General features: G+C 37.9%; 1 long non-coding RNA gene across 1 annotated transcript; it reads right to left on the bottom strand.

The window, feature by feature from the left end:
• Positions 1-332: 332 nt before the first annotated feature.
• On the bottom strand, positions 333-3,249 carry LOC109032752 (uncharacterized). The gene is made up of 2 exons (XR_011900614.1): positions 2,817-3,249; positions 333-1,995 (listed from the first exon to the last, which is right to left on the bottom strand). It is a non-coding gene; the product is annotated as an uncharacterized lncRNA (long non-coding RNA).
• Positions 3,250-26,254: the final 23,005 nt, after the last annotated feature.

The following is a 26,254-nucleotide window of genomic DNA, read 5'->3' as shown; positions in this document are numbered from 1 at the left end:
CTTATAGTAAAGACCTATACTTATAATGTACTTATATCAAAGTGTTTTCGATAGGTACACAAAACACCAAGTCAAAGTTATTAACCAAAGTTATTTTCCATATTACCTCGAAAATCTATTTTTCTAGGAGACAAATTGCCTCTTGGATGAATTCGATTTGTCGCTAATAAAACTTTTTATATTGAAATACTAATTATATGTGATGGCAGGAACGTTAACAGAAATTCTCATAATTCTTTCCCCTATGGCTAACTAGATTTATTCTCAACAATGTAACAAAGGAGAACATTTAAAGTCAAGAAAAAAAGAAGAAAAGAAAAAAACTCAGATGTATACCAACAAAGATATTTTATTACCATTATATCATTCCAAATAGACTCGTTTCTAAATTTAAGATGTACATTGATGATGTACAAGATGATCTTTTCTCTAGGGCAAACTAGAGATTTAAGAGAAAATTTTATTACCTAGTTCAGTTTTTTCATTAATTAAAAAAGTTTATTTATGGAACACATTGCACAAGTAATAAGCATAATTTGTATGAAAAAAAGAAATTCTGGAGACTAGCCATATCTGAAAACATTGGTTTTGGTAACTTATTATTCTTCTACAACCCTGTTGATAAGAGTCTCCTCTCGGAATCGGCACTATTAAGTAGATGTAAGAATTATTATCGATAAAATTGGAAAGCGGACGAAAGAACAGTATTAATGACTTTAGCCGTATTTGATGGAGCCTCAACATACGTCCAGAATAGGATGCTGCAAATACTTTCTATCAAATCTCATCGAAGCTGACAATGAATCTTCACCACTTTCTCAAGGAAAATATAACTTTTGCCACTTTATCATCAGATGTCGTTCCAAGGATATATCCTTCATTCCTCACAAAGACATTGAAAGACATTCAACTCCATATATTGTTGAAAATCCTGACATCGAAGGATGCATGTCATTGAAAATCCTAAAACATGTCGTTAGGAATTCTAGGATGATGAATGACATTAAACGGCGCATGTCATTGGTCATCCTACGATTATGGATGACACATGTCATTCGTCATCCTAGGATAATCAATGACACTGAAAGACACATGTAGCTGGTAGCACAAAGGGAGCATGTTTGCCATAGAGAACCCTACAAAGATGAATGAAGTTTGATGTAGAAAATGTATACCAAGGTATTGATTGATGCGCCACATCTAGTCCGAATAACGCTTACTCCAGTAACTCTTCATTAGTCACCGGTGTAAAGTATCGTGAGATTTTGACTGCGAGACCCTCAGTTTTGGGGGGATGGAGGTACACAATGTCTTTAATTTAAGCTTAATAAGTTATAATGATAAATCATGACATTCAGATCCACTTAAATGATGCCGACAAATACAGCTAGATCACTAAAAAGTATGACAGAAAATATTCAAGGCTTTGAACTACATAAAATCAAAATTTTCAGGTAATATACAGCACAAATATGTAACTCAGACTTGAGAGGGCATCAAACTTGCTGAGATGATGTTTCATGATGAGCATCAAAAGAAACTGCTTTCTACAGTTTATCAAAGTCCTTCTGTGTTGAAAGAGTATGCGTTAAGAAATTATATAAAAAAAGACTCACCAAATATAAAGTTCTTCTTTAAAACTTAAATTCCGAACAGTTTGGTTTTACCTACTGATTCAGATATTTAGGCATTTCCAACACTGAACTTAAGTACACTTTTCTTCTTCGTTTGAAAAAATTAATATCTGGACAAATCAAACTTTGAAAGTCACTGTTTATGATTATTTAAGTTGCCTACACTAAATCTTCCTTGATATCAATGTTGTTTGAAGCACTAAATGATGAATTTTGAGGTGATTTGATTTTGCTGCTAACTCTCTACCAATGATTGCTCAGATACAGGATGGGCAATCAGATCATAGAATATTAGCCGCTTGGAAATTCCAGAATACTTGGAAATAAATCTGAGTGCAGATGCTCGTCTGGAGTGAGGCCACTGAAAAATAGATGAAGAAAATGACATTACACATTAGCTTCACACCTAATAAACCCAACTTATGTTTAGTTCTTATACATTTACTCTGTTAAACGAATCAGCGATTGTTATCATTTAAATATTGAATACTTCAGAACCAACGCATAAAAGTTCTGTGAAAATCACAATTTCATTTCCGTTGACTTCTGAGAGACTCCGCAACCCCTTGAGGTATGTTATTGTGAACAAATACTCCACACCTCACAAGGACCACCCAGCGGATGAAACCAAAATCAATTACTCATTGAGTTCAGCTTATCTCATCCGAGATAGGTTACAATGGACAAGGACAATTCCAACCCTGAGCACAGATGAAAGTACCTAGCGGAGAAGAAGTGAGATGCAGTCTGAAACTCATTGATTAAGTATATACGTCGACAACTCATAAGCAAGCTCACTGCTCGAGTGCTTACACGAGTCTACAAGTTATAAGCCAGTGGTACCTTGCATTAGCCAAGTAAGATTCGAATAGACTACAATCACGAGAATTTTGGCTTATTAAGCTGAATTGTGTTCTTGCCGCATTAGTAGTTCAACGTCTGGAGGACAACTGAGGATCAGCTGTCCTGCACTTTCGCAAGGAAATATGTTGAATTCAAACAAACAGAGCATGGTACAAAGTGGTAGGGAGGTTAGCTCTGAAAAGGAAAACTAACTTTCGTCCCTCAGCGAAATAACTAACTAAGAGATAAATACTTCGGCTTTGTTTCTTGCACGAGCGGCAGAATTAAACACCGGTAAAGAAAATGAAAACGCAATAAAAACATGGGGAAAATACTTACTTTAACAAGTGGACTTTACAATCAATTCCATGAGCGCTCACGACTTAAATCACAACTGAATCCTGAATTCCTGAATCACAACTAACAACAACTTGCCTGTTGAAGGACGCGCGGCGCGCGCATCCAGACTCCTGCATTTCTCCGCAACTCCAAACGCACTACACACGCGGCTAGATGCGCTCGCCTGGACTCGTTCCCGACTCATTTTCGTTCAACCGCTAGAGACGGTGGATGAACACCGTGAGAAGCGCGCTTATCAACTCAGTCTCCAATCTGCCGCTAGAGACTGTGGACGGAGACTGTAAGGAGCGCGCTTAGCAATGCCATCTTCAATCTACTGCTACATTTTGTGGATAACGCGAGTATTGGAGCGAGCTCCTGTACGGGCTAATGGATCCAAATGACGGAGCTCAATCTTGCTAACTGGGTCGTCTTAGAAAAGCTCTTTATGGTTTAAGGCAATCTAGCAAGTGCTGGAATGATGAGTTAACTTTGCGTTTAATAAAATTAAACTTCAGTAGATCCCAAACAGATCCTTGTTTATTCTATATAAATGGTACTTATGTTCTAGTATGGGTTGATGACATACTTTTATTTTCAAAGGATGAAGAATTTTTGGAAAATCTTATTTCAGACTTAATGAATACTTTTGACATGAAACGCTTTGATACAAAAGTTCACTTCAAATTTCTTGGTATGGATATATTCCGTTCAGAAAATTCCATTACATTAAGTCAAAAATCGATGTGTGACAAAATTCTTCGTCAATTCAATATGTCTAACTGTAAGAATCAAGATTTACCCATACAACCGAATTTAAACCTTAAGGTAACTAAATGTAAAAATGAATGTAATGAAAAAGGTAAGGAAAAAGAGGAGGAAATTTGTCCGGAAAATGTTCCATACAGACAACTTTTAGGAAGTCTTATGTATCTTGCTACTTGTACTAGACCTGATCTTTCATTTGCAGTACATTTCTTTGCCGTTATCAAAGTAATTTTACCCAACTTCATTGGAAACACCTCAAAAATGTCCTTTGTTATGTCAAGAACACAAACAATTTATGTTTAGTTTTTAAGAAACAATCTGTAGAACATAAACTCAAAGCATTTGCAGATTCTGATTTTGGATCTGATCCTATGGATCGTAAAAGCATTAGTGGATTTTTTATTCAATTGTATGGTAATAATGTTCTCTGGCAAACAAAGAAACAGCAGAATGTTGCTTTATCTACTTGTGAGGCTGAGTATGTAGCACTCAGTGAATGTGCTAAAGAACTTAAGTTTCTGTCTCAACTTTTGACTGAAGTGTTCGATGAGAACACTAACCCCTTTCCAATTCTGTTCCACGACAAAAATCTTTCTATTCCTCTGGTCTGTGAGGATAATCAATCAGCAATCTTTGTTGCAGAAAATTTAGAAACTCGTCGGAGCAAGCATATTGATATTAAGTATCATTTTTTACGAGATGAAGTCCTAAATAATCGGTTAAGACTCAAGTATGTTAGTACTATGAATCAACCTGCAGACATTCTCACAAAAGGTTTGGGGAAGCAGCTATTTTTGAAATTCATTCCTTACCTTGGCCTCGAACATATTACAAAATCTGTTTAGAACGATTAATTCAAATTGAATAATACTCAATGTTTCATGGAATGCAATTTACTCTATTTTCCTTAAGTGTAATTTCTATATACTCACTTAGTTTTTTTAAGCGTGCCTATAGGGCTCGCTTTTTGAAATCACTCGGATGTACTGTAGTACAGCACACCGATCGACCAATGCTTTTCAAGGGGCGGTCCGAATTTTTTTTCCGTCGGATCCGTTCTTCCGTTTTTGAACCGTTATAGTGTCAAGCCCTGAAGGTCATTCATCGAGAAACCGAATTATCCTGTTACTGGAAACCCTTGAGAACATTTTCCCGTGGAAACCGTATTATTTTCTTTCATAGGTACGTCAAATAAGCTTTTCTACGCTCGGAGGATTTAAATTAGAAGTTTAAATGCCGCCATAACTATTTAGCGAATCAGCGTCTTTTCAAAAGCGGTTAAACCCAAGTTGGCTGCATCTCCATAGTTACAACTGCAGCGAAGTGAGCAATCTCCAATTCGACCAATTGGAAGGCAGAGTTTTGGAGGTTAGGTTCCCTTGTTGGTTCTCTGAGTGTAAGTTGCATTTTTTTTTTTTTTTTTTTTTTTTTTTGGTGTCACGTTTTTTTTTTTTTTATTTCCAGAAAAGATACCTTAAAGTCTCATTTTAATACAAATCAATCGAAGAAAAGAGAAAAGACAAAGTTTGACTCATTAAACAGAGTAAACTCCATACTCTGCTGCTGCAAACTGAGCAATCTCCAACATGACGCAACAAACTGAACAATTTCCAAACTTTAATTTGAAATTCTGAATGAACCAATTCAGTTAAATGATTTATGATGTTATTTTCTTTGTTCATCCAATATAATTATGTTACTTTCTTTATTCAATAAAATGTATTTACATTCAACGGTATCAAATCAATAATTCCTCCCCAATTTGCAGAGAGTACTAATTTATACACATCTCGTTGAAATGGAAATAGTGCACACACTAGATTTCAGTTCTTCGGCACGCTTTTCCAACATATTCATGTTGGATGTTTCTTCTTGTTTGTTTTAGAACGATTAGTTTAAATTGAATGATACTCAAAGTTTCATGGAATGCAATTTACTTTATTTTCCCTTAGATGTAATCTCTATATTCACCTAGTTTTTTTTGTTTTGGCGAAACAATTTTCAATCAAATTAAGTTTGGTTTTGGAACACAGAAAAACAATACATACATACTCATAAAACGAAGGCACAAATTTTAATCAAATTTTATATACTTGATCATGCTAAATGTCAAATCTCTTCTTGTAAGTTCAATATCGGGTATTTCTTTGAAAACCACGCATAGTTAGAAGATCTTCAGGAAACTCATAGTGACAAAAACATTTAGTTTTTAAAAAAAAAAAAAAAAAAAAAAAAAAAAAAAAAAAAAAAAAAGATCTTCAGGAAACTCAAAGTAACAAAAACATTTAGTTTTTTTTTAAAGTCAATGCTTGTATAGCTCTAAAAATCTTTGTGTCTTATTACCAAATTCATTATTTTTAGCCTGTAGTGCTTAAATTGTTGTTCTCTTTCAAATTGTCTGAGTAATTCCATCATTGTGTGATAGAATTAAGGGGGAGTGTTAGAGCTCGATATATGATGTATTATGTTGGTAGTGTGTAGTCATATTAGGTTGGTAGTCCGCTCGGACCACCTGATTGGCTGTTGTGTACGGCTCAAGGTTAGGCTCTCACTTGCTTGTACTTCTTCGCTGAATATATCATCTTACGTCCTCGCCTGTGGCGTTCTCAGGCTGAAATGGTGTTACTTATTTTATTTCATTTCACTCGTGATTATCCCATTCATTAAAATTTTCACTTACAGGCTTTTATTTGCGGTAGCTCCAGAGCTGTTAGAAATAAAATATATTTTTTGATGACACGAGTATTTCCACAAATAGACAATAATAATACAACCTAACCTTACGTACGGGGGCAGATAAATTGTATACAAGATAAATCGTATACTCCCGTCGAAATCAGATAAATCATATACAGATGGATGGTGAGAGGATAATTCATATAATTTGCCAGTTTGTCAAACTGTTGGGCGATCGCGAAACTCACTCTAGATTTCTGATCATTCATAATTTCATAGCCCTTCTTTCTCACAAATAATGTAAGGAATTTTTTTTACCTAATACCACCAATAATTCTCATTTGGATTATTAATTATTTCTGCACTAATATTTCCAAAGACATATATTTCACATCTAGATAAGGTGGATTGCCAATTATCGATACTATCCACAGACTGTCCAGCTTTTTGGGGTAACGTAACCAGTCTGTTGGCTTAAATTTTAAGCGTCTTTGAGAAGAACTTAGTTCATTCTGACATTGTTGAGTCCATATAAAATTTAAAAAATTCTAGTGAAGAACTGTGTGCAGCCCGTTTAGGAGTCCCCAATATTTTGTGTCAATCTGTGTGGCAGTGACCGTTCGTCTGTCCTGATTAGGACGGAGGCCAATTTTTAATAATTTTAAATAAGTTAAAGATACAGTCCTACAATTTCAGTAGTGTCTTGCCAGTGGGTCAGCTCTTTTAGTATTTGTGTCTCCAGATATCCGTCGAAGTTCATCCATGTGGAGCTCCTGTACCGAAGTGTCTTGCGTCCCCGTCCTTGACTTCATTCGTATCTGTTTTTTCCGAGTCACTTGAACAGCTTACTCTTATTTTCATTTAAAATCTTCCAAAAGGTCTGATGTTTGAAGTTTACTTATCATAATTTAGTCAGGCCAATTTGTTCATCCTGCATGAATCATCTTGTTACGTCTCATTCCTCTCAATACGTGTGAGGACCCCACTAACTCCAGTTGAGAAATCAAGAGATAACGGGAGTATAAGGAGTCTCCGACAAGGAAGCTTAGCCACTGAAAGTTTCTTGATAACCCAGCATTTGGATAAATGATAACAGCAAGTCAAACCGCAGGTTTGCTTGGTTTCAAGAAACCTTATTGGCAGCCTCTAAAACAAGCCACTAATTAGTGGCAATTGCTCCAAATCCTTGGTAACTAACATCATCACTCTGTCTTTGAGCAGAGGTAAGTGAAATTGTCGTAACATCTTATGTCGTTAATTACTCTTGTAACTTATGTCGCAGCTGACAATGGAAGTAGAGAAAAATAGTCTCATATTTGAGGTTTTACATTTTCTGCTATCGCTGTCCAAATTACCAGAGACCTGAGTTGTTGGTGAGACCCACAGCTCAGCAAAACTTCGGCCTCTGCCTCCTAAAATTTTTCCTTTTCATCATTGGGCCTTATTTGTACACTTTAGTACCTACCCTGAAAAGCCGCTTTCTGCTGACTTCAACTGGTCAAGGGCATGGAGAAAGGCAACAAAATACGTGATAGAAAGATAACTTCAGCGGCCTCGTCATATCGTTGGGTTTGTTCTACTTATCTTTTGTGAACATTAAAAAAAGTCGCTTGGTACCAAACGTCAAAATAATCAACGACTCTCGGGCCATCCTAGTCACCTTATTGGCTACTAATCCCTAATTAATGATCACCATCTCTTCTTCCTTGAGGGTCCGAGGGTGAGATGTGTTTCAGATATTCTCAAGAATATCGACATTTCAAATAATAAATGTCAAATTCTGCTATCTATATTGCCCTTTTGCCTTTTCCGAAATGAGGTTAGTTTAAATTGTTGGTAGATTGCGAACAAATCATAACAAGAGTACAGTTTGATGTTCGGTACCCACCAACCAACAATTTGATGCTAGTATGCAATTTACCCATCGGACACCCAGTATATGAATTACCGTGTATGCGATTTATACTAACTCCTTACGTACCTAGCGTAAACCTTCACCAACCACCCGGTTTTAAAATCGTTGGGCCGCATTTGCAGTATGCAGACGGGTAGTTTAAGAGGTTTAGGGGGCCTGGACCTCCTTGATGTAAAATTTCTCTCAAAAAAGACCATTTTTGTTCTCCCAGTGATCAACTGGGGATAACTTTCCCATCACCCTCGCCGTTTCATCAATGCAAAAATCTCGATCGCTAGTGGGGTTTTGCCGTGTTTAAATAGGGATTTTTATGGCTATCGAGCGATTTTTTGTATGTGTGTGTGCATTTCCATAAGATCCCTCGCCCCCCGCTTTTGTATTAGTGTGTATTTTACACGGGTTTTTCGAGACTATCGATATTCGCTGTTCAATATATCGATACGTGAATTCAATACTAGACCTACCAACCCTTTCCTACAAAATACCCTGTTCTTTCTGAGTTTCCTTAACTTTGCCTTCTTTAACTCCGTTTCTAAGTAAACTGTATTAATTATCTGAAGTTCTTTATATCTTAAAGCTTCAATTTCCAATTTGAATTTCCTAACTTTTTCACCATTTTCCTTATAAAACAAAATCTATTTACGTACTTTTTCCCCCTTGTGTTTAGCGCTTGTTTCATTTGTGCGTCAGCTTTGATACAATGGCGGATTGTTTACGTTCATTTTATAGTTGAACATTTTCCAATTTTTTCCTTTAAATCTCTTCGTAAAAGTCCCAAAATGACTTATCACTCTTTAAATCAGTAATTCACCCCTTCAACTTAACATTAGTGGTACTTTGGATGGTTCCACCTCTTGCAGTGAGAGAAACTGAATCGCCGAATTTCTGAGCTGGCTCCTTGGTTTGTCCATGTCCTTCGGTTTGATTTGTGATTTGTGCAACTTCCTTAATGGATAATCCTACTTATCAAAATATTCTTTGACTGTGCGTGGAGTGTAATTTTGTCTTGACAACATTAGCACCATGTGAATCAAAATTTCAATCAACTCCATTTTTGCCGCAGGGTAGGGATCCTTTAGCTATCACCGCTATCAGAGTGCTGTCGAGAACCTTATCACAACTGTCGGTATGTTCTGTTGAGCAGTTATGTAAATATAAAACGGTTGTATTTGTAAGTCAATTTCTTTTGTATGTGAACAATAACTGAATGTCCAGAATTCTAAACATCTGACTGTATCTCAAGTATATGTCGGAAATATTTATCAAGGTCAGAGTTTGTGAATCCTTGGCAGCAGTTAATGAATTTCTCCTAAGTAACAACTTCGCTCAACAAAGTTTGGTAAGTAAGTACAGCTCAGATCCACAATCGTGCACATATAATTATTAGTCCAAAATCAGTGTGAGTAATGTTTTGAGGGTAAAGTGTTCTCTATTCTCGAACATTTGTTAGCAGGGGTGCAAATTGCGCAGAGGCTGAGAGGTACTTGTTATTTTTCTAGATTTTTTAGATTTGCAATTCTTGTGGAATACTTGTGGAATACTTACTGTGACTTTGGCACACATTCTAAAATTAACAAGAAATTTCACAAAAGTTTGATCAGCGCGTTGTGCTGACCTTCTTGCGAGAACCTAGCGGGAAGCTGAAAATTGCAGAGGCATGAAACAATTTTCACTTTGGTTTGTGAGATTTTCTTATAAACTTGGCATCCTCATATCTGTCCGACTTTTACCAAAATTATCTTGAAATTATTTCTCCCATCACCATGTAGCAACAAAATTAGCATAAACATTCTTGATAAGAGGTGGCATAGTATCCAGAGACCCCTGAGAGTTTTGTATTAAATACTAATGATGCTCCTCTGGAAGAATTAAAAATCGACCATTCTAAACTACATACTTATATCAACAGCTCTTGCTGACGATAACCTGCTACCTTCATCAACTTAATCTAAAGTTTAGAAAAATAGATAAGCCAACTAATGTACTATCATTTCCATGCAAACAGTCAACCTTGTATTAATTGAGGAATGATAAATACAGTTTTTACTATGCCTTAGAATTCTTACCATAATTCTTACCATTCGAGTCAGGAAATAAAAATAATTGCTTCATTGTTTGCATTTTTATTGGCCAACTAAGTTCACAGTGGAACTTTCGTCTACTTGGTGGTAATGAGGGTAAATATTTATTCTTCTCTTATTTGGATGAGAATTACCTACATCAAATATGACATACTTACTGTGACACTGGGTGCCGCTATTAGGTACTACTACTGATATTTCAACGATACTGGAAAAATTCATAACTCAGGTAACGGTGTTATCTTGCAAGCTATAAAGCTAGGAATTAGTCATATTTCGATCCTTTGAGATTCTTTCATCATTCAGAAATAAAAAACTAAATTCAGCTGGAACAGGCACATTTCTAGGAAGAATGTGACGGATAATTTATATCTCATCGTCATCTCACTTATCATGCTTCTCGTCTTCATCTTGATGAGAGCAGGCGAAGATTTGAAATGTGCGCTACAGATTCGGTAGTCGCCTGGCAAAAGTGGTACCCGCCTGACGTCACAAAACTTCAAGATGGCAACAAAAAAAAATCAAACTGGGACAATAATTAAAGGAAAGGACTGCGGTGGTCTGGTGATTACAAAGGAATACCTAAATGATCATTCATTTTTTCGAACCCTTATAATTCAAAAAAACTAATTTGAGGTACGTATTCGGAGACTTTACACTTTACTGGGAGAACATCCAATGCCCAGCATGAGCATTGGAAACGTCATTCGTTAACTCAAAATGACCGACTTGTCATCTATTTCTAGGAATTTTCTACCTCCGAACCCACTCCACCCTTCCGGCCTCCATGAAGAATGTCTCATCGAGAAACCTTTTTGGCAGATTCGGCAAAAGGGCAAAACCACGTGTCTCTATTGCAATGTTTCAAAATTCCCGTTTTTATTTTATTTTTTCGAAGGTAAGTATGTTGGTTTGAAATTCATAGAATACTCCACTAATAAGGAAGAAAAATCTAGGAACTTCAAAAGATTACATTATTTTTCCGAAGAGAAAATAATCAAGTGTGATCGGTAATTTGCAACATCATAAACAGACATATGTGCTTTCAAACTTTGGCCATCGATGTATGATTGATTTTTTACTCATATGTAACTAGATATGTGAAGAGAGGGCTCTTCCGGGAAAAAAAATTGTCTTAACTTTTGCAAATGCACGGAGAAAGAAAATTTGGAAATTTTAGCGTAAGTTTGATCGTAAAATCTCAAGAATTTAAGGAGATTTTAGTCCTGAAGTCCCAAGACAAAAATGCTTCAGCTGGAATACACGTGGCTAAAGCGTTTGCAAAATGTTAAGAAAAATTTCTTCGAGAATACAAGGTACCTACTTTTTCACGAATCTAATCACAACTAAAAAGTCAGATGTAGATCAAGAATTAGTTTCTAAATCATCAAATTTTGAACAGCTCATCGACAAAAAAATTCAACGTTGATTCAGTAGTCGGGGAGAAATACGGAAAAAAAGGGCTTAGCCCGGAACAAATTGCATAACAATTTATTCCTGTGTAAACGTCATCAGTAGGTCCTCCTGAACAACATACAAAAAGTTTACCACGGTCCGACCCCCGAACACCCCCCAAAATGACGAAAATTCAAAATGGCGGCCATGATAAGGGCCTATGGGATTTCGGTATTTTAAAATGTTCGTAAATTGTCATGCGAGGTATCATTTCCTATGTAATTTTGGTCGCAGATTTCATTTCTTAAGTCCAAAAAGCCCCTAGGTCAAAGGGGGTGACCCCAATCCAAGATGGCGGCCAAATTTGAAAGGCAAGAGGGTCATTTTTCAACTTTTAGGTGATTGGGCGTGAAGTGTCGTTTCCTATGTAATGTTGGTCGTGCATTTCATTAATGATGTCGAAACAGATCCCCGGTCAAAGGAGGTGCTCTAAATCCAAGATGGCGGCTAAATTTGAAAGGGAGAAACTAACGCACACGGAACGCAACATTGCGTTCGGAATTCAATTTTCTCCGTCTGTAGCGTTCATTTACTATCGAGTCGTAATGTTTAGCCCATACTCATTAAAGTTATAGCCCATGAAGGTACGTTTTCCGCCAAAAATCTCGAAAACACCCTAATTTCATGTTAAAAAAAATTAATAATAAATTGGCAACACTGCTTCGAAAAGTTCAAGATGGCCTTTAGTTGCGCTTCTGTTTGATCTCAGGGTAGTATTCAGCTCGTAGACCGATGCACTAGTCTGTTTAATTATGATGCACTGGACTATTAGTCCCGCGAATTCCTTGATTTTAGCACATTAAAATGGAAAATTGGCAGCGCTGTACAGCCTAAACGAGGTTTCACTTCAAGTTGAAACCTATCCAGGAAGTTTGCCTTACCATAGCTTTCGTTTGAGCCTTGTCTCGATGACCAACTCGGGTGTACTAGTCTGTTGAACCATGATAATCCAGTATTCCTTGAGTATAGCGCATAAAAATAAAACATTGGCGACGCTGTACAGCCTAAACGAGGTTTCACTTCAAGTTGAAACTTTTCCTGGAAGTTTGCCTTACCATAAGCTTTCGTTTGAGCCTTGTCTCGTTGACCAACTCGGGTGTACTAGTCTGTTGAACCATGATGATTCAGTATTCCTTGAGTATAGCGCATAAAAATGGAAAATTGGCAACGCTGTACAGCCTAAACGAGGGGTCACTTCAAGTTGATACTTTGCATTTAAGTTTGCCTTACCATAAGGTTTCATTTGAGCAGTGTCCCGTTGATCAACTCGGGTACACATACAAAAAAAGGGGCTAAACTTGGCGAGGCTCTTTCTAACCCAAAAATGTGGTTATTTGACACAGGGAACACTAACACAACAATGTATCAACCAACAGCTCGTGTTTTACATCCAATGTTAACACGAGCTTTTGGTTCCCTTTCCTTAATGTGTAGTAGGAGGTCATGGTAAGCAGAGAATTTGAAAGGGTAGGAAATATTCAAGTGTTTTAGATATTGCCTGACTTTTACATCGTCACTATATTGAACTGATAAAAATTGCAAATCTGTCAGCTTTGGCTACTGGGATTTAAATAATCCAATAAATTAATTAACGAATTAATTGCAATTTCATCATCAGAAGTGTCTTCTCTTTTTTCTAGAACCTCACAGATATACCTTTGTCCCATACAAGCAGCCAGGCGAAAATCCTATTAAATTTGATGAGCCGCTATTGAATAACACGTTAGTGAAATGAATTTATCCTTTCAGTGGCGAGGCGTGAATGATCGATTGTCGATATTTCCATATTTGAGACTGCTTGATAAAGAATCGATTACTGAGGTGCTCGTTGCGAATACCGTATTTATCGATCCTCTTCCATAGGTTTAAAATGGCAGATCAATCGATGTATCGCAAAGTACCCTTCTTATGAAGTAAGTTAGTTAGTTAGTATAATTTTAAGACATTCAGCGTCTCAGGCTATTAACGTCTTTACAGATAATTTTGAAAAAGGGAGTAGAAACGAAAATTTAGATTTTTAAATTAAGAGAGGTGAAGAGTTTTAGAATTTTGGTGGTAATATTGGGTTCATCGCATGTAAGACTATTACATGCGTTACGTAATATCAGTCCGATTGATTTGCGTCGGAAAGGAGGGAAAATATTTTTTCTCAGGCGACAGGTGGAGTTGACTCCACTAAATTATTACCGCTGCAACCGAAAATGACCCTCTCGTGGTCTATCAATTTTTTTGAAAAATCGATTTTTCGAAAATAATGTACCTTTTTAACTCAAAAACGTTTAAAAACATCCCCTCTTTTCGGAATCTGGATTTTCCAAAGGATCCGAAAATGATCTTATATTTCCTCCATCATGCACAGATTTTCCGGAAAATTGATTTTTCACCGGAAAAGCTTGAGTTTTAAGGAAAATCCTGATTTTTCCGAGGAAAATTGGCCTGGTCTAGCACAACAGAGGTCATTTTCGGACTCCGTGCTAAAAACTACCCTGGAACAATCACATTTGAACCCGTGTTGACCAGTGTTACTTTAGATCTCTGGTCACTACCAAAATAGCGTAGTTTATAAAGAGTGTATTTATATTGGATCGGTGAGGGAGGGGGGTTGGAGGGGCTGGGGGGTTGGTGGGGCTGGGGGGCTTAAGGTGGAGAATGGGGTGCATTTTAGGTTATATATTGCCTATTAATGAATAAATTTATCAATTAGAACTCTCCGTGAGGCCTGAGAAAATTTGCCAAAATTGATGAAAAAATGCGAAAATTAGCCGAATTTTGCAATTTTAAGGACCCGTCGGGACCTCTAAATGTTGACCAAATGCAAAACTGTTCTAAAACGTTTGTTTTTACACTATTAGGAACGTTTTGGCGGGGTCCCTTGTCAATTTCAAAATTCAACCTTTTTAATTTCTCGTATAAGCCGCACCCTAGTCCCACCCCTGCTAACTTATGAACGAATTGAGGTAGGGTAATGAAACTTTGGGAATGTTCCTATCTCAAAGGAGGCCATCTTTGGGAAGGGGGGGGGGGGTCAAAATTTTGGTCCCCCCGCGAACTTTTTTTTTTCAAATGGCAACCCCTACCTTGTGATACATCATTCGAAAAAGCATAAAAAACTAAGAATTTTGGCGGAAACCGCAGATCAATATCTTAATTTTTGACCGAGTTATGATAGGTCAAAGGTCAATTTGACCTATTTTCAAAAAATCATAACTCCAGTTCAAATTATCGAAAAGAAAAAAAGAAAACAGGAAAATTTACCAAATTGTGTCCGCTTTTAAGTAAAAATTGCAGAAATCACTTCACTTAAGGGGGGGCTCGGACCCCCTAATACGTCAATTGAAAGGTCATTCAATTTTCCCGCGAAATAAGCCAATTTCCCCTAGATTTGCCTCCACATTATCTCAGTAAGGTCAAAATCAGTTCAGCAATACGTTGGCAAGTCCCCAAATTTCGGGAAAAGTTTAAAAAAACGAAATTTAAGGTGATTAAATTTGTCCGTTTAAATTTCGTTTTTTTAACTTTTCCCGAAATTTGGGGACATGTCAACTTAATGTTGAACTGATTTTGACCTTACTGAGATAATGTGGAGGCAAATCTAGGGGAAATTGGCTTATTTTGCGGGAAAATTGAGTGACCTTTGAATTGACGTATTAGGGGGTCCGAGCCCCCCCTTAAAATTAAATCGAAGTGATTTCTGCAATTTTTACTCAAAAGCGGACACAATTTGGTAAATTTTCCTGTTTTCTTTTTTTCTTTTCGATAATTTGAACCGGAGTTATGATTTTTTGAAAATAGGTCAAATTGACCTTTGACCTTTGACCGTAGGGGTTGCCATTTGAAAAAAAAAAAGTTCGCGGGGGGACCAAAATTTTGACCCCCCCCCCCCCAAAGATGGCCCCCTTTGAGATAGGAACATTCCCAAAGTTTCATTACCCTAGCTCAATTCGTTCAAAAGTTAGCAGGGGTGGGACGGACTTTTGGCACACCCTGTATGAAGTAAAGTGAACATAATATCAAGTCGCTTCAACAGTTGGCTTACCAAAAGCTGCTAAGAATGGATTCATTCCTCTGTTTTCGACTCTTCTGCAGATTCGTCTGGATCTTCTCTCGGTGTGTTTAGTTTGAGGCAGTAAGCACATGCACGGAGATACTTTTTGATGTCATTCTTGTCATCTGTATCCTTGTAATGGTAATCATTTCCAACGATATTTGCAATCCATGCCTGATTGGAAAGGTACTTCTTGTGCTCTGCGGACTGATTATTGAAATCGATGGACAAGGCTATAGACAAAGAAGACATATGGAGTATGAAGCGATCCTATTGGTGGAAATGAAAGGTTCCTAAAGACAAAGGCAGAAAATGATAGACTAACTGTCGGGTCTCTCGTGGTTGCCGTTACTTAGTCTATTACCTACCTCCTTTGTCCATTGCAACCATCCGCTTCCACCAATAGGATCTCTCCATATCTCCTTTGTCCCCTTTGTCTATAGCTTTGGGTATCAATTTCAATAATCGGCCCGCAGGTGGTTTGAACTGCCGATGACCCCCGCGAGCTTGCGTGATGGTGCGCTCTGTGTCTTTCGTGAACCTCTTTCTGGCTTTCGATCAGATTCCAGATATTAGCATGGTGTGTTGCTACAATCTTGTTCAGTTTTGAGTTGAATCCTTCAACAGCGTTATTCGTTCTCATTCGGTCCTGCAAGACCAAGTCGTATACATTCCACGTATAGAAGCGGGAAATGTGGGAGGTACAGCACGTCGTCACCTTCCAGGCAAAGTATCACAAGCGCCATGCACGTTTAAAAATTTCCGCCGCCATTTTATTTCTTTACTGAAAAATTGTTGGTTGAATCTGTTTGGAAATTTCACTAAATTTTATCGGCAGCACAAAGAAAATTCAGTGAAATTTTCGGACAGCTTCGTTGAAAAATTTCTCTGTAAAAAAATAAAATGGCGGCGGAAATTTTTAAACGTCGCATGGCGCTTGTGATACTTTGCCTGGAAGGTGACGACGTCTCCTTCCACGAGCTGGTTTGCCACGCACATAAGTGTGGTCCACGTATGTGGCAAATTCCGTCAACGTCTCCGTCGATTTCATCGTACATGAAATTGAATGTCTCCACTAAATTTTGAATAAAACAAATACGAAAAAGAAAAAGTAAATCCGAAATTTTCAACTGAAATTTAAACTATTCCTTCATGCAATGAGTCAATGTGCCCGTTCCCGTGGTTAACAATATACACTTCGGTAACATATGTTTCTTTCATAATGTAGTTAATTTACGCCAACCATGCATTTATTTTCAATCATGAATTTATTTTTTACACATTCCACACATTGGACATTACACCCTCTTGGGCCTAATACATTTGCCCACGTTGTCTTGGACAAAAAAAAATAAACGGACCAATTTTTAGGTAGGACCAAATCATATTGGACAAATTTTCAAGGACTAAAAACCGTGGACGAACAAAATGGGACGAAAACTTTATTGGACAAAAAAATCGGACCAAACGTCTGCTAACCCACATTACGAATAGGAAAAACTGTGACTTGAAATTTTTACTATATCAATGGCTTAAGGCGCACATCAGTTACAACATTTAAGAGTCTCCAATTACGAGTTATTATCTTCAATGTAGTATCTCAACTAATCTAGATGTATCCGGCTTGTGATTTTGTGTCATTCTTTTTTTTTTTTAGTATGTATGAGTGAAGAAAGTATACAAAAAATTGCAATTGAAACGATTGGTATTGGTTTGTTTCACTTACTAAAAAGAAAGAAAAAAATAAGGGTGGAGAATTGGCAACGTCGCAATCTGAGTTACGCACTTTTTTAATTTAGTCATTGAAATGTTTTCGTGTGTTACAAAGCGTTTAGGAAAGGAACATCAACGATTTCCAAAAGTTGGGGTCTCTATTTGAAAAAGATTATCTAAATAGTTCTTAACTCACTCACCACTTACACGAATGAACGATAAATTTGCTTTCTTCTCTACCACGTCGGGTCATAAGCCCTGCATAGACGATCAAATTCCGAACCAATTCCGATCAAAGTAGACATGCTGATGACTGGTGGTCACCATCTACCATCAAATTTTGACGGGCCGCACTTTTTTGTTCAAAGTAAGATCAGAACGGAGTGCCACCATTCATCATTTCCTGCCAAAGGAAACATTTCTGCCAAGTTTTCATTTTAAAATGAAGCAAATTATTGAGTTTAAGACTGATGACTCCCGACACTTTGATGCTACTTTGATCGGAATTTGTTCGGGAATTTGATCGTCTATCGAGGCCTATATTTTGAAGTAGTTCATCTTATGGTTCATTTCAACTTGAATCGGTAGCCGCCAGAATCTGCCACAGTACCCCATTGCGAGCAATGATGTGACTGTACCGAGCAGACGTAATGACTTCGGAATTTGACCATTCCTTGAATCGCCCATTTTCTGTAACCTATGTCCGCAAACAAATTTGGTTCCTCGTTAGGATCTTGATACGTATTCTCTCCTCATGAAGATTTTTAAAGAGTCAAATGGGTAGAGGCTATTTGAAGAGCTTGGAGGACAAGGCGCAAATGTAGAGTTTTTGCCATTTCAAGAAATACGTGTTTTAAGTTTCAAAATTACATGGAGTCTTATGATGCTGTAAAGTTGGATTTTAGTTGTGAATTTTTCACAAAATATACTTTCAAACTAGTTTTAGTTGAAATGATGAATACCTTTATTTTTTCAAATTACATTGACTAAGTATTTCCAAGAGGAAATACCACGAGAAAAAAGAGGTAAGGGTTGTTGGATGTCATTTTAAATTTATTTTGGTAGCACATGATGCGGTCTCCAATAGCTAGGGGAGCAATAGAATAGAGAGAGGAATAGGACAGAGGAAAGAAGAGTAGGGCGAAGCGATCTGGCAACCTCGGAACGACGAGTTCCGGCCTATCATAGATAGCGCATGGATGGAACCCGTCGAACGCAAAGCGACCAGTCCATAAAGAGAGAAAATGGGGATAAATCTACATGACAGAGAGAAAATGCACTATAAAAATATGGAAAATAAGCACTCTAAGCACTCACCGAAGTCCTCAGTCTGGTACAGCCATGCGGCGCTGAAGCGGCATGCTCTCGACGTCACGGGCGAAACCTGGCACCATCTCACTCGCGTATGCTAGAAATCTAGCCTAGCATGGAAACTGCTCACAAGCGGGGATGTAAGGAATCAAAAATGCGGATATACGAGGAAAAAGGAGCGGTTGCAAAGGGCAAGGGTGCAGCAGGAACTAAAGCAGGAAAATAGTCGTCTACTACTAAATAAGTAAGCTTGTTTTACAAAGAGCGATGAAAAGAGCGGTGAAAAGGGCGGTGAAAAAATGCGGCAAGAGCAGCGATTTCCAAAGGCAGCAGCAGGGCAGCAGCAGGGCAGCAGCAGGAGAAGATACGGCTGAGGATCGACGAAAGATCACGAAACGTGGCGACGTTCTCGGCGTGAGTGAGGCGTCGCGAGCTGAAGTCTGAAATGGCTCACTGGGAAAGTAGGGGAAAATCTGTAATCAGCTCTGATTGGCCGATCAGCCGCCTCGGAGCTTTCTCCTCCTGCTGTCCTGCAAGCCCGACTTGTAGCGACAAATATAACGAAAAAATACGATGAAAATCGGCGCCAACAGCACACGAATTGATTATGGTAGTAAGTACTCCCGATAAAATATGTCGCTAACCCAAATGTTGCGGTACTACCCCAACTTGAATTGCGGTACTACCACAAATTAATTGGAAATGTCCATATCATCCGCCAAATTGCGGCAGTACCACAATTTTAGGGGATAACTCTTGAAACTTTTTTTCTGTGAAAGAATGGCATGAAGTCTGAAACGTCGCAAACGGAGAAGTTCCGCACTTCGGTCATCTATGTATAATATCTAAATCAAACGTGGTCTGACAATCCTGCCAAGAGTAGAGTTTACTTTGTAAAAAAAAGTAGATTTTCTTCCGCATTGCACTCAATACAACAGACCGATTATTGAAATAATAGACAAAGCTATAGACAAAGAAGACAAAAGGGATATGGAGGGATCTCATGGGTGGAATCGGATGGTTGCGATGGACAAAGGACATTAGTAATAGACTAACTAACGGCAACCCACGCGAGTCCCACCAGTCAGTCCATCATTTTCCCCGTTAGCTTATAGGAGCCACTCATTTCAACCAATAAGATCGATCCATGTTCTTCATATCTTCTTTGTCTATCGCTTAGTACATCAATTTCAATAATCAGCCCGCAATCCAGTTTTTTGGGAGCAAAGGGTCCGGAGGAAAATGCCAGGGCCGGATCTAAGTTTTCATGAAGGGGGGTGCAAACCTAGATTTTGGCGCCCGCCGCCGCGGGGAGGTCTGGGGTACGGAATACCCCCCAGGTTGACGGGCCCTGGTAAAAATGGCAAGTGCTCAGATCAGAAGCACTTGCCTTTGGAACAGATCTGAGCACTGAAGTCAGTGTTCTGAAGCACTGAAGTCATTGTTCCCAGGCTCTGATGTCAGTGCTTCCGCGGGCACTGATATGCTAGACCAGTGATAGGTCTGTTCCAAAGGCAAGTGCCACTGATGTAAGTAGGACTGATCTAAGTACCACGACGTAAGTGGAGTGGGTACTTCTAGGAAGATCAAGGGAAGGAGAGATTGAATGAGAGCTATGATGACAGACAGGTTAACTTCACTATTTGACAATCCGGGAGAGGTGCAGTGAGGTACCAGTCACGAGTTACTTACGCAAATCCATAGCGGCAGCGATTAATCCCAAGCGGTCTCCCATCGAAGTACTAACTACGCTTGACGTAGCTTATATCGGTGATCGTCCAAGCGACGGAGTTACTACTCTTTCTGCGCGTGCGACATTAACGGGGGAATTTACGCCAATTAAGGGACCCCACTTGATTAATTTAGCCAGCAAGTTTGATGATTTTGTCTTTGTATTTGAAAGAGACATCTAATTTTTTATTATTTTTTAATTTTTATTCAGTTAAAATGTAAGTTAAGTTTTATAGGTCATGTTTCTATAGGGAAAAATGGAAAAAAATTAAAATTAATAATTGTAAAAGATATAAAAAAAAATAAAAACGAAGCGATACAAAAATTTAAAATCGACGGATTAAAAAAAATTATATATAAAGAGGTTAAAAAGTTTAAGAAAATTGAAAGTAAACTTGAAAAAATTAAAACCTTCAGTTTTAAAAACAATCATAATTTAAATAAAAAAATTAAAGCCCAAAATTTAAAACAAAAAAAATTAGAAACAAAAAAAATCTTAAGATGATAAATTCATAATAAATAAATATTGCTAATATTTTAACCGAACTCATTTGTTGAACTCATTGAATAAAGAATGAAGATAAAAACAGCTATGAAAGGGTGTGAATATCAGAGAGATTTTTCGTCCCCTCTAAGAAACTTCTCCGCCCGCCTTTCTGTAAGATAAAGTTTTTTGATCCCCACATTCCGAGAAAATCCCCCCCCCCCCCCGGCACGAAGTGAATGAGCGGGGGGAGGGGAGGACGAGGAGAAGGAGCTGTCGCGTATTACGCAACCTTTCTTCAAAATTCGCCCCGAGATAGTTTTTCGTCTGTCCTTTTCTCCCTCATTTCTTCAGTCTCTCTCTTAGTTTCTCATGACAAGCATTTTAAGGCCTTAAGCCAATGCTTGCATACAATCAGACACACCATCTCATTTCTATCATATCTCTTTTATCGGTGTAAGGGATAGCTGATGCAATGCAGCATAATAGTTGTTCTCTCTGGCCCTGCGTGCAGCGTGCCCCGATAACTCGGCGATGTACTTCACTTCGCGTTTACCACCTCAGCTATGACTATCTGTCAATTCTTAAGCTCTCGCAAGTCAATTTAATATATTTTACCAAGTGCAGCATTTCCATCTATTATAATCCGGTGACGTGAATGAAGTGTTCGTCTTGTTTATCCAACATCTTCCAAGTGTTATTATTCCAAAACCGTTTAATCGAAGATATAAACTTAACTTTTGCTCTCCCACGAACTTCGCTATTGGCATAAAGTGATATCTGATCTCGACCAAGATATATGGGGGAAGGGATATTAGATCATTGCAAGGAAGGCTAAAAGACCAAAAACATTTGATGAACACACATTAATTGAGTAGAGAAGAGACGGAAGAAGAAGTTAAATCTTTATTTCCAGACCACCGAGAGATTAAGTGGAAAAATAAAACGGTTAATCAAAATGACATGCTTCAAATAACAAATCAAGAAGTAGAAGCAGCTGTATGAAGACTGAGACTAGGAAAAGCCCCCGGCTCGGATGGCATAATTCCGTTAATGACACAAATATTTATATCTTCAAATTTAAAGGAATTTACGAATATAATGAACGAATTGCTAAGAGAAGGGAAATTCCCGCCGATTTGGAGAAGGACAAAACTCATGTTCCTACCAAAGGAAAGGCCAGGCGAAAAAGCAGCCAGATCTAGGCCCATTTGCATGATTCTTACAGTAGGAAAGATTTTTGAACATGTTTTGGCATCAAGATTAAGCGGAAATTTTGAAATCGATCCTAGACAGCAAGGTTTTTGCAAAGGGAAATCATCTATTTCAGCAATGGAGAATATTTTAAGATTATACGTACAACAGATGAGCAGAGCTCCAAGCCGGAAAGGAATTTTGTGTTTGTTATCCATTGATATAAAGAACGCTTTTAATTCGGTATCATGGCTTGATTTTATCACTATATTGAAAAAACGAGGAACTCCAAATTAACTTATTGAAATCATGAACAATTACTTAACAGATCTATTATTGAAACTTCCTGTTATGTCATTCAAAATACTTTCCGGGGTAGGACAAGGGACAGTTTTCGGCCCAATAATTTTCATCATAATTTTTGATGAGATACTTAGAATGAAATGAGAGTCACAATGTGATAAGATGATATACGCTGATGACACGCTGTTCATTTTAGAGTCAAGCAATAAAACACAACTAAAAAAAATCACAAAAAGAGACTAGAAAATTTAAGAAAAAACTCTGAAGTAAAATATTAGATACAGGAGACAAAAAAATAGAAGCACTAATTTTAGATTCTAAAAAAGACGACCAACGTGCAGGAATAATGATAAATAAAGCGACCGCATTACCACGAAACTCACCATATTAACTTTGTTTTTTGATTAATTCAATTTTAAATAAACTTTACATATTCAGAATCTGTGATAAAGTGTCACATGTGTGTCAAATGTGTCACATTTTCAGAACTCCACTCACTGAAATTTTGATCGAGAAAAGCTAAAAATGCAAGAAAATAAGAAAATGATAATATCGAGGAGAACAGTAGGAAAAAATGGAGAGAAATATGCGGGAAAAATAAGATGGAAATATCTGGTTTAAAGAAATAATTGGAGATTTAGATATAGACGGCTAGACAGAAAACATGGCGAACCGGATTATTATGTACCCCAATTCTTAACAGGGCATGGATCTTTCAGGAAGTACTTTTACAGCCTGTAAAATTATAGAATCTCCTCTTTGCCGGGGTTGTGGCACGGTCGACACCCCGGAACATGTCTTTGTCTACTTGAGTTACGGTACTGCGGTACTACCTTAAGTAATTGGAAATGACCGTAAATGAAAAAATCAAGTGTTCTCACACTTACCATCACCGATAAAGAAAGTGCTTTCAACTTAAGTTATAAGCGGAAATAATAATAAATGATAAAACCTTATTACCAGGAAACTCACCATAAATTTTGTTTTACATCAACTGCACATTTTCCAAATCTGTAATAAAGTCAAAAGAACAACTGATTACTTCAGAAAGTTGTTGCCTAATCTTAAAGGACCTGGCTTTTTTAAAAGAAAATCATTGATATGTGCAACAATGTCCATCTTTATTTACGACATTACAATTTGGGCATCTGCAATTAAAACTAAGAAAAATAAGAACAAAATAACAACAACTTCTAAGACCATATAAATTATATGAATATGCATAGTGCTTACAGTTCCGTGTCAAACGTTGCGATTGATGTAATTCTTTATTTCCGCCCACTGAGATTTTGATCGAGGAAAAGGTAAAAGGAGAAAGAGAAGAAGAAAAGGATAATTTTAAGGAGAACACCAGGAAAAATGGAGATATATATGCGGGAAAAACAAGATGGAATTATCTGGTTCAAAGAATAATTGGAGATTAAGATATAGACGGCTGGATAGAAAACATGGCTAACCGGATTATTATGTACCCAAATTTTTAACAGGGCATGGATCTTTCAGGGAGTACTTTTACAACCTGTAAAATTATAGAATCTCCTCTTTGCCCGGGTTGTGGCACGGTCGACAACCCGGAACATGTCTTTGTCTACTTGAGTTACGGTACTGCGGCACTACCTTAATTAATTGGAAATGACCCTAAATGAAAAAATCAAGTGACCTCACACCTACCATCACTGATAAAGAAAGTGCTTTCAACTTAAGTTATAAGCGGAAATAATAATAAACGAAACGACCATATTACCAGGAAACTCACCATAAATTTTGTTTTATATCAACTGCACATTTTGGGCATCTGCAATTAAAACTACAATTAAAACTGCAATTAAAAAGGTGCTGCCACATTCGGTGACTGATTGTGTGTGGAAGTCCTGTCGGGTTCTGAGGTGTCGGCGACGCACACTTGTTACCATCTACAGCTGCCACATTCGGCGGCTGATTGTGCGCGGAAGTCCTTTCGGGGGCCGGAGGTGTCTGCGAGTCACACTTGTTACCATCTACTGCAGTATCCTCATCGGAGGACGACGATGAAGACGATGATTCGGAAGATGTTGACGTACTACTGGAAAGGGCAAGATCTTGTTCAATCATTTTAGTACCAAGTGGGTCATCTGTAATAGAATCAACATTAAACCAGTGGGAATAAATTTATAGTTGTGTTTCTACATGCACTAATATGGTTTCACTTTCCTAGTTTAAAATCCTTCCTTTTCTCTTACCTCTCCCCAACAAAGGGAACTCTACGTATTATCTAGCTCAATAACCGTGTATTCTGTTGAGATTCACTTTTTTCTATCAGCAACCTACTCTTCCCGTGAATGGTAGACTTTCTGCAAACACCTGAAGCACCCCATTCTCCTTCTTTAACATCTCCCTACCAAGGTTCAAAGTTCCTATACTTTAGTGGAAACTCACCTCTTAATGGTGTAGGTGGTGGTAGTCTCCTCAAGGGGTAACATTCTCCAAGCCACACAAGCCAAGGCCCCGCGAACTTAGGGTGGTCGGAAATGTGCCTTATGAGATCCCGCGCCCACGCTGTCTTTTGGGCCCTTCGAACACCCAGTTGGATAACGCTATCAATATACGACTCTTCGTCCGGCCATCCTAGCGCTTCGCCCGTAAATTTGAGGTGTTAGAATCAGCAGCCCCGGCCTAGCGGGATCTAGGGGCGAATTTGCCGCATCGTGCTTTACGGGTTAAGATTGCTGAGTTGTTTTTTCTTCCTTTTTTAACGGGTCCACCTGGAAATAAAAAAACTTCCTATAGAAATCAATCGTTCCCCAAAGGCCACATTCTCTGCAGGAAATAACAACTCACAGATACTTTAAAAGAGGAATGAGGAAGCTGGAAGAGTGGAAAATGTACTACTTACTTATTCTTTTATAACTATCCCCCACTGTGGGGAGCCGTAAATGGTTTCAAAGCTGACATTTCCCCGCTCCATTCGTTTTCTTTTCTAATGATGGGGGCAGCACATATGATAATTCCTTCTTTTGCTTCTTCATCTTTATAAGGCGATAACATGTGAGAGTTATGGGTGCGTCGAAAAACAGCACTATAATGTTCTCGGGTCTAAATTCCGCCCGATTCCCTCTACTGATGTAGTATAGATTGCCGTCTAATTTTCTCGTACTCATGAATGTTATGAGTTTTCGAAATGTCTGCAACAAAAAAACAACAGCCGATAAAAAACTTGTCAATGTAAAAACTAATCACTGTAGCAGTTTGTTATATCTGCTGCTAGGGATTGGAGCCGTAGAAAATAAACTGAAATACGCAACCGTAACTTTAAGCGTGTGTAGCAAATTATCACGATCAATTTTCCTCCTACTTCAGAGTGTCGAATTCATTCTCGGACTACCGTTGATTGTGTGTGTCCGTTAAACATTTGTCACAAGAGACACCCCGGCGCGTCGTTTCCTTCAATCCACGACTGAATATATACTAAAAATTTGGATCATTTATATTCCACTATCTTCAGTGTTTCGTCTTTGATAAACGAAACGCTGTAAAAATGAAAAAGTTACTCCTCCAATTCGCTTCTGGAAAAATTACTGCTCCTTAGACGAACTTCCGTCTCATGTTATAAAGTTCAAATTAGAGGTTCATGCAAAGAACCTATCACGATAGGTACCTAAGTATCCATGATTGCAGAAATCGTGAATGTGTCTTGCAACAAACAGTCTTAGCAATTCGTTTTATTTTGTCATTATGCTGTAGCTCTTTTCCTTTCTCTGCATCCAAGCAACCTACTACCCGTTG

Source organism: Bemisia tabaci, chromosome 10 (genome assembly GCF_918797505.1).
Source record: "Bemisia tabaci chromosome 10, PGI_BMITA_v3".
Taxonomy (NCBI): Eukaryota; Metazoa; Arthropoda; class Insecta; order Hemiptera; family Aleyrodidae; genus Bemisia; species Bemisia tabaci.
Note: the sequence above shows the minus strand (reverse complement) of the source record. Positions and strands in the feature narration are given on the sequence as shown.